Below are 18,440 nucleotides of genomic sequence, written 5' to 3'. Positions count from 1 at the left end.
CTGGCTCATACAGATCGAGATCTAAACAATTTTGGAAAAAGGATCGGTGGTGCTCTCCGTCCCCCGCCATACGCCCTCTTTCAATTGTTTTTATTAGCACGCTTTTATTAGCTTTACCTATAGGTTTCTTTGTAACTTTTCATTCGCTCCAACGCGCCTACCTTATTTGTAATCCCGTTAGGGTCATATCGAGACCCTTCCGGGATCATTTCTGGATGGTTTTCGGGATCCCGCCGGGGTCATTTCGGGGCTTTTTCTCGACTAATGTGGGATCATTAGGGGACCCTTTCGGTATCATTTCTGAATGGTTAGGCGGCCACCGTGGTGTGATGGTAGCGTGCTCCGCCTATCACACCGTATGCCCTGGGTTCAACTCCCGGGCAAAGCAACATCAAAATTTTAGAAATAAGATTTTTCAATTAGAAGAAAATTTTTCTAAGCGGGGTCGCCCCTCGGTAGTGTCTGGCAAGCGCTCCGATTGTATTTCTGCCATGAAAAGCTCTCAGTGAAAACTCATCTGCCTTGCAGATGCCGTTCGGAGTAGGCATAAAACATGTAGGTCCCGTCCGGCCAATTTGTAGGGAAAAATCAAGAGGAGCACGACGCAAATTGGAAGAGAAGCTCGGCCTTAGATCTCTTCGGAGGTTATCGCGCCTTACATTTTTTTTTTTTTTTTTTTTAAATAACTGATTAATATTGTAATTATAATTAAAATTATTAATGTATGATCATGAAACCATGGTTTTGTCGGGGTTATTTTGGGACATTTTCGGGATCATTTCGGGACCCTTCCAGCATCATTTCTGGATGGGTTTCGGGATCCGTCCGGCATTCCGTCGGGTATTTTCGGAATCATTTGCGTACCTTTGAGAGATAAATTCATGATGGTTTCCGTGATCACGACGGGACTTTTTCGGGGTCATTTTGGGTCCCTTCCGGCTTCATTTCTGAATGGTTTTCGGCATCCGTCCGGGATCCCGCCGGGCTATTTTGAGATCATTTGGGGTATCTTCCGGCATCATTTCTGGATGGTTTTCGAGATCCGTCCGGGATCCCGTCGGGGTCATTTCGGGACTTTCGGGATCATTTGGGGTACCTACTGGCATCATTTCTGGATGGTTTTCGGTATCCGTCCGGGATCCCGTCGGGGTCATTTCTGGACTTTTTCGGGATCATTTGAGGTTCCTTCCGGCATCATTTCTGGATGGTTTTCGGCATTCGTCCGGGATCCCGTCGGGGTCATTTTGGGACTTTTTCGCGACTAATACGGGATCATTTGGGGACCCTTTCGCCATCATTTTTGGATGGCTTTCGGGATCCCGGGATCCCGTCAGGGTCATTTCGGGACTATTTGGGGCTCATTTGGGAACCTTTCCGGCATCATTTCTGGATAGTTTCCGGGATCCGTCGGAGGTCCCGTCAGGGTCATTTAGGGCATATTAGGGGATCATTTGAGGACCTTTCCGGCATCATTTCTGGATAGTTTTCGGGATCCGTCGGGGTAATTTCGGAACTTTTTTTGGATCATTTGGGGTCCCTTCCGGCCTCATTTCTGGATGGTTTTCGGGATACGTCGGGGTCATTTCAGGATCATTTGGGGTCCCTTTCGGTATCATTTCTGCATGGTTTTCGGGATCCGTCCGGGATACCGTCAGGGTCATTTGGGGATTATTTGGTGTACCTTCGTCCGGGATTCCGTCGGGGTAATTTCGGGATCATTTAGGGACCCATTCGGCATCATTTCTGGATGGTTTTCAGGATACGTCCGCGATCCCATCAGGGTCATTTCGGGACTATTAGGGGAACATTGGGGGACCTTTTCGGCATCATTTCTGGATAGCTTTCGGGATCCGTCGGGGTCATTTCGGGACATTTTCTCGACTAATACGGGATCTTTTGGGGACCCTTTCGGCATCATTTCTGGATGGTTTTCAGGATCCGTCCAGTATCCCATCAGGGTCATTTCGGGACTCATCTGGGGAACTTTCCGACATCATTTCTGGATAGTTTTCGGGATCCGTCGGGGTCATTTCGGGACTTTTTCTCGACTAATACGGGATCAGGGTCATTTCGGGACTATTAGGGGTATCATTTGAGGACCTTTCCGGCATCATTTCTGGATAGTTTTCGGGATCTGTACGGGAACCCATCGGGGTAATTTTGGGACTATTTCGGGATCAATGGGGACCCTTTAGGGGTCATTTCATGACTTTTTCTGTATTATTTCGGGATCATTTGGGGACTCTTCCGGCATCATTTCTTGATGGTTTGCCGGATCCATCAGGGTCATTTCGGGACCATTTTGGGTTCATTTAGGGACCCTTCCGAGTTCATTTCTGTATCCGTAAGTGATGCGGTAGGAGGCATTACGAGATTTTTTTGTTACTTTTTCTGGATAGTTTTGGGACCCTTCCGGGATCATTTCTGGATCCGTGCGGGATCCCATCGGGGTCATTTCCGGACTAGTTCGGGATCATTTTGAGACCCTTCCGGAATCATTTCTGTATGGTTTTCGTGATCCGTCGTGGATCCCCTCAGGGTCAATTCGAAACTTTCTGGACTATGTCGGAATAATTTAGACACCCTTCCTGGATGGTTTTTGGGATCCGTCCGGGAGCCCATTAGGGTAATTTCGGAACTTTTCCGAGACTATTTCGGGATAATTTTGGTACCCTTCAGGAATCATTTCTGTGTGGTTCTCTGGATAAGTGTAGAATCGTGTGTCATTTCGGTTTTTTTGGGACTATTCCGGGAACGTTTGGAGACCCTTCCGGGGCATTTCTGGATGGTTTTCGGGATCCGTCCGCGATACCTTCGGGGTAATTTCGTGGCTTTTTCTGGATAATTTCGGGATCATTTGTGGATCCTAGCAGGTTATCAGTCTCACATATAGCCAATAGTCTAGAAGGATCTACTAGCTATATATTTTTCAAAACGGGGAAGGTCCCCGCCCCATAGCAACAGTTATAATTTAATTATTATATTTTTTTGTCTTTGTGACTGAATCACGTCAGAACGCTTACACGGATTTTGATGAAATTTGGGACACAGACAATAGTCTACTAGCGAAATTTTTTTCGAATATGGAAAGGGGAGCGGGGTCCCTCGACCCTTCGAACAATTTTTAATAAATTTTACACATTATTACTTTACGTTTACTGACCTTCACCAATATTACAAACTCAGTAGGTGAAATAAGTCAAGGGCTTTCAAAGTGAGCAGTGACACCCTCCGTCTCCACACCCTCCCCCTTTCCCTCACCCCCTCTGGTGCAAAGTCTATATACAGATCAATATCAAAACAATTTTGGAAAAACGATCGGTGGTGCTCTCCGTCTTCCCCCGCGATCCGCCCTCCTTCAATTGTTTTTAATAGCACGCTTTTATTAGCTTTACCTGTATGTTTCTTTGTAACTCTTCATTCGCTCCAACACGCCTGCTGCCTTATTAACATGGTTTTATAATTAGCTTCACCTTATTTGTAATCCCGTTAGGGTCATATCGAGACCCTTCCGGGATCATTTCTGGATGGTTTTCAGGATTCGTCCGGGATCACGCCGGGGTCATTTCGGGCCTATTTCGGGATCAATTTGCGACCTTTCCGGGATTACTTCTGTACAGTTTTCGGGATCCCGTCGGGTTTATTTTGGGACATTTTCGGGAATATTATGGGATCATTTCGGGACTATTCGCCATCATTTGGGGACCTTTCCGGCATCACTTATGGATGGGTTTTGGGATCCGTCCAGCATCCGGTCGCGGCACTTTCCGGATCAGTTGCGTACCTTTGATAGATAAATTCTTGATAGTTTCCGAGATCATTACGGGACTTTTTCGGGGTATTTTTGGGTCCCTTCCGGCATCATTTCTGGATGGTGTTCGGGATCCGTCCGGGATACCGTCGGGCCATTTCAGGGCTATTTCGGGATCATTTGGGGTATCTTCTGGCATCATGTCTGGATGGTTTTCGGGATCCGTTCGGGATCCCGTCGGGGTCATTTCGGAACTTTCGGGATCATTTGGGGTATCATTTTTGGATTGTTTTCGGGATCCGTCCGGGATACCGTTTTGGTAATAAACCAAATATTTATTTTATTTAAACAAATTTATTTTTGTTTATTTTTGAGTTTAAATATTTTAATACTAATTAGAATTTTCTTGTTTGATGTTATTCAAAAATTTTTAAGTTAACACGGAAACTCAATTAAAAATTATTTTAAAAATTAAAGTAAAGAATACAAAGTAGTAAAACTATATTTACTCCCCCTCCAAGAAGATTTAAAACAAACAAATTATTAATTAATATTAAATGTAACCTTTTTTGTTTTTTGTTGTTTAATGTATTTGTATTTAAATTAGTGTTAATAAGTATGTTTGCTGGTTTAAGTAAATCAATCGAAAAATTTTTAATAGTATTTTTGTATTGAATTGTAAATGTTTTATGTTTCTTAGAAATAACTTTAAATGGTCCTTCATAAGGTGATTTTAAATTAGATTTACGAAGAACTTTGACAAAAACATACTTCCAATTTTCTAATTTTTTAGGAACGAAAAAGTTTTCTTTGTTATGATGAAAAACTTTAGAACGAACAAACGAAAAATATTCTCTTATTTTTTGAAGAGCGACATTAAAAACATCATGTTCTTTATTACTATTTGAAACAATTAGTACACCAGGTATTCTAAGTGCGTGGCCATAAAAAAGTTCAGCAGATGAACATTTTAAATCTTCTTTAATAGAATAGTAGAATGAATGGTAAAATGTCTGACCAATGAACCGAGTCGTTTGATGCTATAATTGCTGCTTTTAAAGTTCTATGAAATCTCTCTATCATGCCATTTGGATGGGATGGTAAAGAGATGTATGAATTTTATGAGAACCTAATACTTTAGTTAATTCCGTAAACAATTTTGAAGTGAATTGTGAACCTTGATCTACTGTAATATTTAATGGTATACCAAATCGTGGTATATAATTTTGAATAAAAGTTTTTACTATAGTATTTGTTGAAATGTCTTGTAAGTGGATAAACTTCAGGCCAACGTGAAAATCTGTCAATAATTGTTAAAATAGAACAATTTTCATTTGAAACTGGAAGAGGTCCAACAATATCCATATGAATATGTTCAAAACGACCTGATGGTATTTGAATTTTTTGAATAGGAGATTTAGTATGTCTTGAAATTTTGGATTTTTGACAATTGATACAAGATGAAGTCCAATCGTTAATTTCTTTACGCATGTTAGGCCAATAATATTTATTTTGAATTAATTTTCTAGTTGTTCTTATACTTGGATGAGATAATGAGTGAATTTTGTCAAATATAATTCTTCTCATAGAATGTGGAGCATAAGGTCGAAAAGGTTGTAGAGAAACATCACACCATATGTTTAAATTAATAACTGGAAAATGAATTTCTTTTAAATTATTTTTAGAATTTTGATCAGAAATGGTTTTTTGTAAAAATGTATATATAAAGTTTCTAAATTTATATCTTGAGTTGAAATTGCATTTATTTCTCGAATATCATTTGTAAATTGAGCAATATATTCAGGATGACGTAGTTGACGAGGAGATCTATCTACTTTAGAATTTAGAACATGAATTAAAGGTTTATGATCAGTATAAATTGTAAATGTTCTACCTTCAAGAAAATGTTCAAAATGTTTAATTGAATTATAAATTGCCAAAAGTTCACGATCAAATGTTGAATATTTAGTTTCTGTTGTAGTTAATTTTCTTGAAAAATAAGCTAAGGGTTCTAGTATATTATTGCTAGTTTGTTGAAGGACTGCTCCAATAGCAACATTTGATGCTAATGATAAAGTACCATTTTTGTCGAAATGTGTACGTAAATTATTTTTAGCAAAAAGTTTTTTAACATTTTCGAAAGCTGTTGTGGTTTAATTTGTCCAATTTAATTGTTTGAGTTTGTTTTTAATTGCATGTGTTAACATTTCATGCAGAGGACTAAGTTCTGTTGCTAACATTTTAATATATCTGTGATAGCAATTTATCATACCTAAAAACTTTGTAACTTATTTATAGAAATTGGTTTTTCAAAATTTGTTATGATTTAAATTCGATCTAAAGATGGTTTAATACCTTCGCCTGAAATTTCGTAACTTAAGAAATTTAATTTATTTACACCGAGAGTACATTTTGAAGATTTGATATTTAAATTATATTCTTCAAGTCTTTTGAAAACTGATTTTAAATGATTTATATGTTGATCTTCATTATCACTGGCAATAAGAATGTCATCAATGTATGTAAATACAAAATCGAATACAGAAAATACTTCATTAGTAAAGCGTTGGAAAGTTTGAGCACTGTTTCGTAAACCGAAGGGCATTTTTACGAATTCAAACATTCCAAAAGGGGTAGTTATTGAAGTTTTATGAATGTCCTCTTCTGCCATTGGAATTTGGTGGTAAGCACGTACAAGATCAATTTTGAAAAAAAATTGTTTGTTTTTTAAATCAATTGTTAAATCGTGGATGTGTGGTAAAGTATACCGATCTGGTGTAGTAATAAAATTAAGTCTTCGATAGTCTCCGCAAGGTCTCCAATCATTTGGTTCTTTTTTAGGAACGAGATGAAGTAGAGATGCAATAGGAGAATTTGGGGGTCTGCATATACCCGTTTTAACTAAAAATTCAAATTCAGCTTTAGCAATTTTAAGTTTGATTGGATCAAGACGTCTGGGTTTCGAAAATGGTAAAATACCTTTTGTTTCTATCCTGTGAACTGTGTGGTGTTGTAACTTTTTTAGTATAATCTGGTTCACAAGTAATAGACGGAAATTCATTGAGTAATTTTGAAAACTTATTTTCGACAATAGGAATTTTGAGTGAGAAAATATCAGAAAATCCAGAAGATCCACCAACTTTAATTTTTGTAGTAGAATACATTATTTCTTTGTTTTTAATATTGACAATAATTCCGAATTTTTCTAAAAAGTTTGCTCCTAAAATTGGTGTATCAATGTTCGCTGTAATGAATGGAAATTCAAAATCTCTTCTTAAACCTAAATCAATTTTAAGTAATTTTGTACCGAAAGCTTCAATTGAAGAACCGTTTGCTGCAGTCAAAGTAAGATCCGAATTTCTTTTATAAATTTGAAATTTAGAAAAAGGAATAACTGATACTACTGCGCCGGTATCGATAAGAAAATTAAGTTTATTGAATTTATCAAATATGAATAGGCGACGAGTAGGTTTGATAATAGTTCCATTATCCGTCACCGTCATAATGGATTGTTTCAGTTTAAATTTTGTTCGGAATTTGAATTATGATTTTGATTAAAATTGCATGGGGGTATACATTTAAGAGCGTTATTCTTAAATATTTTGTGATACCAACAAATATTTGTTTGTGAAGTTAAATTACAATTGTTTGACAAATTTCTGGATCCAGAAAATTTTTGAGATTTAGATTTATTTCTATCTTTAGATCTTGAACGGATTTGTAATTGATTAATATCATTAGAAATTTTATTTAAATTTTGATAAATAGCCGTAGTTAATTCAGTTAAATTTTTAACGCATTGTTCTAAAATATTATTATTTATACTGGAAACTATAGGAGATTTGGTAGAATGAGGTTTGTTGATTAAATCAAAAAGTTTGTCAGCTAAAATAATTACTTCATCTTTATTTTGATTGTTACTAGAAGTTAAATGGATTTGTATTTCTTGTGGCAATTTACGAATCCATAATTTGAAAAGTAATTCTTGACTTACAATGGAGTCAGTACCTATAAGTGATTTCATAAATCTGAATAATTCAGATAGTGAACGATCACCAAGTTCAGTTTTTGAAAATAATTGTTCTAATCGTTTCTCTTCACTAAGAGAAAATCTTTCACATAAAATTTCTTGATTGTATCATATTTATTGAAAAGAGGAGGAGGGTTAATAACGTTTAAAATGTTTGATATAGTATCTCGTTGAAGAGTACTAAAACATTTTGTAATTTTAAATTATCATCATTGATATTGTTAATTTCAAATTGTCCTTCAACAAGTAAAAACCAGGCATCGAGAGATTCTTGCCAAAATTGTGGTAATTTAATAGATTTAGTAGAAGAAACATTTGTAGTTATTTTGTGTTGAAGTATCTTGTGTTATATTAGAGATGTTGTTTTGTGTTTTATTAATGTTATAATTTTGAGTTGTATTGTGAGCCATTGTGTTATTTGTATAGTTGTTATTTTGATTTTCCGAATTTGTAAAATTAAGGGTTCGCATTGGTGAACGTAGAACCATATAAAAAAAAATTAAATGAATAATTTGAAAATTAGAAAATATTTAAGAATTTTTTTGGAAAGGGAGTTAACGATTTAAATAAAATATTTATTTTTATATAAAAAAAAAATAAGTAAATTTAAATAATTTATATAAAATTGTTAAAATATAAAAATAATCTTAAAATAAATTTGAAAATCCAAAAAGGCTTAAAATTTTAATTGAAATTATAATTGAAAAAAATTTTAATTTAATATTAAAATAAAAATTGTATTTAAAAAAAAAAAATAAATGTAAGGCGCGATAACCTCCGAAGAGATCTAAGGCCGAGCTTCTCTTCCAATTTGCGTCGTGCTCCTCTTGATTTTTCCTTACAAATTGGCCGGACGGGACCTACATGTTTTATGCCGACTCTGAACGGCATCTGCAAGGCAGATGAGTTTTCACTGAGAGCTTTTCATGGCAGAAATACAATCGGAGCGCTTGCCAGACACTGCCGAGGGGCGACCCCGCTTAGAAAAATTTTCTTCTAATTGAAAAATCTTATTTCTAAAATTTTGATGTTGCTTTGCCCGGGAGTTGAACCCAGGGCATACGGTGTGATAGGCGGAGCACGCTACCATCACACCACGGTGTATTTAGAAAAAGTTAAAAATTTATATTTACGATTTTATTATTATGGAAGAGTTGATTGATACATTTAAATATGCAATGGCTTTAAATATAATGATGCTCTTATTTGTGTAGAGGACGTTAAAGATCATGAATGGTTCCAATAAACGGTACACTATATGACGATGTTGCTTGATGAATGTTAAAATACTTGGATATACGAATGAAATGTAGGGAGAGGTTAGTGGCACTATTTTGTAGATGAAACTTCCTGAGTAGTGCTGGATCAATTTTCCACAGCTGTGGTTGTATTTGCAATAGTGGCAGTATTGTTTTGATCTGGTTTTTATTTTTAAAAATGAGTTTTAGCGAATTTACACTTCTCGTTTTAAGCGTTTTTATACTGCGTAACTTAAAAATATGTTGCAATGTGTTGCGAAAAATCACTCAAAAATTTTATTTTTTTAATTATTTAATAATTTTCTGTTGCGTTTTTAACTGTTTTTATTATTTCTCTCAAAGTTTTAACAATTAATTAAGTTATTTTTGTTTAGTTCCAGCGCCTGTTGCTTTAAAGATTTTTTTTTGATTCTTTCTTCTATATCACATAACCTATTTTTGCATACAAGCTTTTCATCCACAATTTCTTTTTATCTCTCTTTTTGCTTTTCTTTTTATTTAATACAACTGTAAGTAAAAAAAAAATTATCATCCGATGCCGACATATTCACATCCGAACGCTACGGCTTCTCAATTCAAATGTTGATTGATGGCTTTTTATTTGATAGTCGCGGGGCAGCTGTCAACCAGCCGACACGCACACATACAAAAATTCAGTCCATCTCGTTTTTAGTCGCCTGAGCCCTTTACTGGAATACATAAGCTTGTGTTAAACGCATCTATCCTCGTGTTCCAATGAAACATGAACCAGATACGGATAGAGATTTAACATGCAAATGCAACAACAATCCTCGTGTTCCAATGAAACGTCAACCAGATACGGATAGAGATTTAACATGCAAATGCAACAAGAATGTGAACCATATGTATCACATTGTTCTTGCCTTTGCATGTTACATAAGTATCGATTAGGATACCGTCAGGGTCATTTCGGGACTATTAGGGAGAATTTGAGGACCTTTCCGGTATCATATCGGAAGGGTATTGGGGATCCGTCTGGGATCCCGTCGGGGTCATTTCGGGACTATTTTGGGATCATATCCAGTCAGGGTCATTTCGGGATCAATTGGGGAAGCTTCCGGAATCCTTTCCAAACGGTTTACGGAATCCCGTCGGGGTCATTTCGTGAATTTTTCTGGATTATTTGGGGCTCATTTGGGGTGCCTGCCGGCATAAATTTTGGATGGTTTTCGGGATTAATCTGGGATCCCGTCAGGGTCATTTCGGTATCATTTGGGGAGTCTTTAGATCCTTACGAACGGTTTACGGAATCCCTTCGTGGTCATTTCGTCACTTTTTCTGGATAATTTCAGGTTCATTTGGGGAGCTTTCCGGCATTAGTTCTGGATGGGTTTCGGAATTCGTATGGAATCCCGTCAGGGTCATTTCAGGACTTTTTCGGAACTATTTCCAGATCTTTTCGGGATTACTTTACAAAATGATAAACTTATAATTAACTATTTATTTCAAAACTTTGCCTTTTAATTTAATTTAATTTAAGAACTATTTGTATGAGTTAACCGGGGATTGTCCTAATTGCTTTAAATGTATGAAAACATTTATTTGAAGCAATTTATAATTTATTTAATAATTTTGGGAAAAATTTAAACAACGTGACATCAGGGCGGACAAGGCGGCAGCTGTTTCGATTATACCTTTTAAATCTCTGCAAAGCCTTTTCTCCCGGGAGTGGGATTTTAGCCCCCCAGAATTCGTTACAATGTCTTGGTTGATTGGAGCGATGTTAAGGGCTCTGACGACTAACAACGAGATTGAGTGAATTTTGTGTGTGTTAGTGCAGTCGGGTGGCTTCGTGACACACGTATTTCCTGTCGGCTATACGTTGGTGAAAATCAAAAATTTTTGATTTTTTCATTTGACGCTTGCTTATTTGATCGTCGCGGGGTGTGGTTGACAAAACAGCAGTGTTGTATTTAGTTTGTGTTGACATTCAAAATGAACAAAATGAATTCATATGAACATGACATTTTTAATTCGTTTAAAAGATGTACATGTGTAAACCTATAACGTTTTGCATACAAGCTTTTCTCTTTTTATCTCTCCTTTTCCTTTTATTTAATACAACTGTAAGTGAAAAAAAATTATCATCCGATGCCGACGTATTCACATCCGAACGCTACGGTTTCTCAATGCAATTGTTGATTGATGGCTTTTTATTTGATAGTCTCGGGGCAGCTGTCAACCAGCCGACACGCACACATACAAAAATTCAGTCCATCTCGTTGTTAGTCGCCAGAGCCCTTTACTGGAATGCTTAAGCTTTTGTTAAACGCATCTATCCTCGTGTTCCAATGAAACATGAACCAGATACGGATAGAGCTTTAACATGCAAATGCAACAACAATCCTCGTGTTCCAATGAAACGTGAACCAGATACGGATAGAGATTTAACATGCAAATGCAACAATAATGTGAACCATATGTATCACATTGTTCTTGCCTTTGCATGTTACATCTCTATCAATATCTGGTTCATGTTTCATTGGAACACGAGGAATGTGATCCATATGGTTCACATTGTTGTTGTATTTGCATGTTAAATCTCTATCCGTATCTGGTTCACGTGTCATAGGAACACTAGGTATATGTGCCGCGGCCTTAAGTATCGAATAGGATACCGTCAGGGTCATTTCGGGACTATTAGGGGATCATTTGAGAACCTTTCCGGCATCATACCTGGATGGTTTCCGGGATCCCGTCGGGGTCATTTCGGGACTATTTTGGGATCATATGGGGTACCTTCCGGCATCATTTGTAGATGGTTGTTGGGATCCGTCCGGGATCCCGTCGGAGTCATTTCGGGATTTTTTATCGACTAATACGGGATAATTTGGGGACCTTTTCGGCATCATTTCTGGATGGTTTTCGGGATTCGTCCGGGATCCCGTCAGGGTCATTTCGGGACAATTAGGGGATCATTTGGGGTATTTTCCGACATCATTTCTGTATGGTTTTCGGTATCCGTCCGGGATCCCGTCGGTGTCATTTGGGGTCCCTTCCGGCATCATATCTGGATGGTTTTCGGTATCCGTCCGGGTTCCCGTCCGTGTCATTTCGGGACTTTTTCGGGATCATTTGGGGTCCCTTCCGGCATCATTTATGGATGGTTTTCGGGATACGTCCGGGATCCCTTTGGGGTCATTTCAAGATTTTTTCGGGATAATTTGGGGTACCTTCCGGCATCATTTCTAGATGGTGTTGGGGATACGTCCGGGATCCCGTCTGGATCATTTCGGGACTTTTTCGCGACTAATACGGGATCATTTGGGGACCCCTTCGGCATCATTTCTTGATGGTTTTCGGGATCCGTGCGGGACTATTAGGGGATCATTTGAGGACCTTTCCGGCATCATATCTGGATGGTTTTCGGTATCCGTCCGGGATCCCCTCGGGGTCATTTCGGGATCTTTTGGGGACCCTTGCGGCATCATTTGTTGATGGTTTTCGGGATTCGTCCGGGATCCCGTCTGGATCATTTCGGGACCCTTCCGGCATCACATCGGGATGGTTTTCAGGATTCGCCCGGGATCCCGTCGGTCATATCGGGACCCTTCCGGCATCACATTCGGATGGTGGTCGGGATTCGTTTGTGATCCCGTCAGGGTCATTTCGGGATCAATTGGGGAGGCTTCAGGAATCCTTTCCAAACGAATTACGGAATCCCGTCGGGGTCATTTCGTGAATTTTTCTGGATTATTTCGGTTTCATTTGGGGAGCCTGCTGGCATCAATTTTGGATGGTTTTCGGGATTAATCTGGGATCCCGTCAGGGTCATTTCGGTATCATTTGGGGACTCTTTAGGGATCCTTATGAACGGTTTACGGAATCCCGTCGAGGTCATTTCGTCACTTTTTCTGGATAATTTCAGGTTCATTTGGGGAGCTTTCCGCATTAGTTCGGGATGGTTTTCGGAATTCGGAAGGAATCCCGTTAGGGTCATTTAAGGACTTTCGGAACTATTTCCAGATCTTTTCGGGACCCTTGCGGGATCATTACTGTATGGTTTTCGGGATCCCGTCAAGGTAATTTCGAGAATTTTTCGGGTTCATTTGGGGATCCTTCCTGCATCATTTCTGGATAGTTTAGTGGATCCGTCCGGGATCTCGTCAAGGTCATTTCGGAACTATTTCGGGATCATTTGGAGACCCTTCCGGCATCATTTCTGGATGTTTTTTGGGATCCGTCAGGGTAATTTCGGGACCGTCCCGGCATCACATCTGGATGATTTTCGGGATTCGTCCGCGATCCCTTCAGGGTTATTTCGGGATCATTTGGGGACTCATCAAGGATCTTTTCTGGACGGCTTACGGAATCCCGTCGTGGTCGTTTCGTGACTTTTTCTGGATTATTTAGGGTTAATTTGGGAAGATTCCCGGCATTAGTTCTGGATGGCTTTCGGAATCCGTATGGAATACCGTCAGGGTCATGTCAGGATCATTTGGGGACTCTTTGGAATTATTTCGGGATAATTTGGGGATCCTTCCGGGATCATTTCTGGATGGTTTTGGGGATACGTCCGGGATTCCGACAGAGTTATTTCGGGACCATTTGGGGAACCCTATGGGATAATTTCTGGATGGTTTTCGGGATTTGTGGGGGGGATCATTTCGGAACTATTTTGGTATCATTTTGGGACCCTTACGGGATCATTTAAGGGCCCTTCGAAACCGGTAGTTCAGCACACATGCCTTTTTAAATTATGAGCTTTTATGGCCTTAGATTTTCTGCAAATTATTCGTAATTAAGATTCGGTATGTTTTATCTTTAATATCTAACACAGCGTATTCGTTCTTTTTGAGTTTATTTGGGTATAGTTTAAAAGAAGAGAGTTTTTTTAAATGAATCCTGTAACGAACTGTTATAACTATAGTTACTCTATTTGAAATATTTTAATCAACTAAATACTCGAAAAAGCAACACTATTTTCATCTAAAAAAATATCTTTGTTTTTAGCTTATTGTAGTTTCACTCCTTTGTTCACCCCTGTCATATCAATTAATTCAACTTAAGGAAAATGTATTTTTTTAATTCGAAAAACTGTATTGTACGTAAGCGTGCCTTACAAGTTATCAGCTCATTTAGTACTTTTTTTACTATATTACAAAAATAAAATATATTAGACAAAAATAATTTTTGAACAGATAACTTGGTAAGCAGGCTAACGTGAATAGCCCATATATTTTATTTTCTCTTTGCGGACGGGACCGCGGGTAAAGGCTAGTACATCTATAAACATGTTATCCGCATCTACAACGGCTTGCAACTGCAGATTATAAAAGTGATATTGGTTGAAATAAGCCGTTTTTCATTTGAAACTGAGCTTTGATTTTAATATGAGAGCAATCAATGCATCCCACCACATTCGGTATATTCTTCATCGCTTTCAATTTTCGGATTTTATTTTGTACCTTGCAAGCAGAAGGCCATGAAATATATTCGTGGCCAATCGACCACTATCCTTAATACTCTCCATTCGGATGATTTGTACATATTGAAAAGATTTGCAATCTCACGAAATTTATTCGTGTTTGCCATATACCATAGAATTATATGTTTTTCTTTGGATGCACCAACCCTAGCCAAACCACCATACTCCTTGTTAGTATAAAATGAGCTTGCCGTATAGCGATCTATAAAAAAGAAGATATTGTATAAAGCATTACAGAACTTTTTTTATGTAAACTTTACCAATTAACAGACGTGCCTTTGAGCAATTCAGTCTAAAATGCCGTCTGAACTCTTGGTCAGTATAACTTTCTATAACTTGTAGAAAATTTGTTATTTTATCTCGCTCCGCTTCATTTTCAGAAGTGTCTACTGTACTAGCAGAAGAATTCAGAAGTTCCTCCGTCCTGCCGCTGGTGTTTGCCGATTCGGACGATGACGTTTCACACATCAGCTATAAATGTATAATTACACTAGCAAGTACCCGGCTTACTTCGTTACGCCGCAAAAAGTAAATCTATTGTGTTATTGCTATTTGGGTATAGTTTAAAAGAAGAGATACGCATACATATGTCATGTACAATATCACTCTTAGACCGGCCATAGTGACGAATGTCACGCGTGATTAGTTATCACGTCCTGCACGAGGTGCCCTGCTTCTACTGATAATAGCGGATCTAGAGAGGACAACTCGATAAAACCCGCAACCCTGAGTCATTGTGCCGAGCTCAGGGGAGGGAGGACTAGTCAAGATCGATACACAACGGTGACGAACTGGATTGTATAGGGCTTTTGATTATTGACATTGAATTTTGACTTGATGACTTTGCGCTGGTAGGTGCGATATTCTGCCACCTTAGTAGGTCGGGGTGAAACCCTACCGAAATGGCTGATAGGCTACTGCTGCACCTGCCCACGTCCCGTTAAAACTGTGGCGGGCCTCAAGGTACGTTCCGGCTCCGTCGCCGTTAATTTGGTGGTGTAGGTGCGGTTGAAAATTTTCCCGCTTCGCGTCCGGTCTGGCTCTGAACGCATTACTCATAAGACCTCCCTGCGTAGCAAAGATAACCACGAGACCGTTGAACGGCAACTACACAATCGGCTCCGGATAGCAGCCTTGAGGGGGGACTTTTTAGAATGGACACGACTAACACGAATCCGCCAAGGATGGGGTACGGAAGAAGAGCGGTTTTGATGGAAATCCGTCAAATCAATCTTCAGCGCTCTAAGGCGGCTTCCGCAAATTTGTTGCTCTGCCTTGAAAAAGGCGGAGTGGATATAGTCCTTGTCAAGGAGCCGTGGCTGAGTAGTACCGGCAGTAAGATTTCTGGATTAAGGACTGGGGAATTCAACACCTTGAGGCATGGCGAGGCAGGTAGGCCTAGATCCCGTGTGCTTGTTAAAAAGGAGATTAAAGTTTTTATTCTCTCTAATTTCAGCAATGCTGACGTAACCACGGTCTGCCTCGAGCGAGGAAGTAATGAAATGTGGGTGGTCTCAGCGTACATGACCCACGGGACGTAGCCACCACCTGCAATACTGAGCGAAATCACCGCTGAAGCAAGGCGGACAGGTAATGGCGTGATCGTCGGTGCCGATGCTAATGCCCATCATAGCATCTGGGGAAGCTCGGATACCAACACAAGAGGTGACTCTTTATTTACTTTTATTGTAGATGAGGGGCTTTGTATATGTAATAGGGGGAATGACCCGACTTTTATTACTGCGGTAAGGGAGGAGGTCCTGGGCCTCACACTGGTTAGTAGAGAACTGGAATGTCGGATATCTGGCTGGAGGGTTCTCAACGAGCACTCCTTCTCTGATCACCCATATATTCAGTTCTCGGTGAACTAAGAACGTCCCGGTAAAATATCTTTTAGGAACCCTAAAAGTACTAACTGGGACTTGTATTGTAGGAAGCTGGGAGAGCTATTACCTGCGGCGCCTACCGTTACTTCGGACCTGTCCGAATCTGAGATAGACGTTCTGGTGGAAAACTTCACCTTGGCAAGCACTAGCGCCTTTCAACTGTCCTGCCCATTGAAAACTTACAGGGGGAGGGGTAAGCCGCCCTGGTGGTCGGATTCTATTGACGACCTAAGAGCGTCCAGTCGGCGGCTCTTCGACAGAGCCAGGAGGAGTAGAGCTAAATGTAAGCCGCAAGTTTAAGTTGGCTGATCACTGCAGTGTATTCCAAGCGGAAGTTGCTGCGATTAATGATGCGGTGGATGGAATGCTATCCAGTGCTACTACGGTTAGGGAATTTAACATCTACTCTGATAGCCAAGCGGCTATCAAGGCCTTGAGCTCAACTACAGTGCGATCGAGGGTGGTCTGGGAGTGCCTGACCTCGCTTGCGATTGCATCGAATTATTTTACAATTAAGATTATCTGGGTCCCGGGCCATAGTGATATCCCGGGTAACTGTCAAACGGATTTCTTAGTCCGCATCGGTACAACTGAACCGGATGAATATGGATGTAGGGATTTCGGGATCCCGCTGGCCACCTGTGGATTGCTCCTCCATAGTTGGGCCTCGAGTAAGCTCAGCAAACGTTGGGCGGACACCACGTCTTGCAGGGTAGCAAGATCTTTCTGGCCGAAAGTGGATGGCAGGAGGTCTGCTGAAATAATTGGGTTCACTAAGGCTCACTTATCAATGGTCATTGGGGTTTTGACAAGTCACTGTCACTGTGGGTATCCATGCGGTACGTCTCAATATACTGGAATCTCCATCCTGCTACAGCTGTATGGAGGATGATGAGTTGGAATCCCCAAATCACTTTATGCTTGATTGCCCAGCTTTTGCCAGAACTAGGCGAAAGTACTTCGGCCGCGACTCACTTAGATTTCCCGAGTATTTATCCAAAGTTAAGATCGGTATCATTCGGAGCTTTATCGTTGCTACCCAACGATTCTCTAAGTAGCTAGATCTACGTCACCGTTATTTTCGGTGTATGTGGTATCACAACGGACCTTCGTGTTGTCCAAGTGAGCTATCCTCAGGGCCGCTACCACCTAACCTAACCTAATAGAATCGCGAAAAAGTTAACCGAAATGTGCCAAGGGTAGTTAACTTTTCCAATAAACATAGTTTTTGGGATATAACACATTGGCGCATAGTCATATAGTCAAATTAAAATAGGCTTTAAATTTATTTGCAGCTTTTTGACATAATTTTCTATGAGCTACCCGTCAAAAAGGCTGCAACTAAATTTAATACCTATCATCTTCCGTAATTTGAACGTCGTTCCAATTTTCAATGTCGTCAATGGTGACGTCCACGCCACCCCCTTTGACAATAACATAGAAACAGGGGAATACCCGGACTTGTTTTTATTGCCAAACAAACTTTTGATTAAAAAGAGTTCAGAAAAGTTAACCAATAGTTAACATTTTAGAGAGCTACGTTGACGGTCAAGCTCGATCAACATAGTCGAGCGTTGTAACTTTCTCGAGAGTTAACTTTTTCGCTATTCTACTGTATTTTTTCTGCTACGAAGGTAATAGTGTACTACCCTATGTTGTATGAAATGCAAACACTTTCAAATTCGTTAACGTTATAAACGAATTATTAATTAACAACTTTGAAAGAAAACAAAACGCAAAAAGATAACAATTCAAATAACATTAGGTACTTAAGTAAATCAACTGCTGAGTCTAATATCACTCTACTTAAAACGATTTTCAAAAACGCCCTTTCTCAGAATTTGATTGAAGAACACCCCACCTCAGAATTTATCTCAGCTCAAAATGTATTGAATTTATACCGAGATGAAACAAATTTTGAAATAGTGCATTCTTCAGTCAAATTTTGCGGTAGGGCGTTTGCTTTTGGCATGTCTAGAGGATTATTTTACAAAATGATAAACTTATAATTAACTATTTAATTCAAAACTTTGCCTTTTAATTTAATTTAAGAACTATTTGTATG

At 39.2% G+C, this 18,440-nt stretch overlaps 1 protein-coding gene across 5 annotated transcripts in view; it reads left to right on the top strand.

Annotated features, from left to right (window-relative positions):
• LOC137249849 (zinc finger protein 665-like) overlaps positions 1 to 18,440 on the top strand; it is a 396,955-nt gene that overhangs the window by 98,167 nt on the left and 280,348 nt on the right. The window lies entirely within an intron of this gene.

Source organism: Eurosta solidaginis, chromosome 4 (genome assembly GCF_040869045.1).
Source record: "Eurosta solidaginis isolate ZX-2024a chromosome 4, ASM4086904v1, whole genome shotgun sequence".
NCBI classification, from domain to species: domain Eukaryota; kingdom Metazoa; phylum Arthropoda; class Insecta; order Diptera; family Tephritidae; genus Eurosta; species Eurosta solidaginis.
Note: the sequence above shows the minus strand (reverse complement) of the source record. Positions and strands in the feature narration are given on the sequence as shown.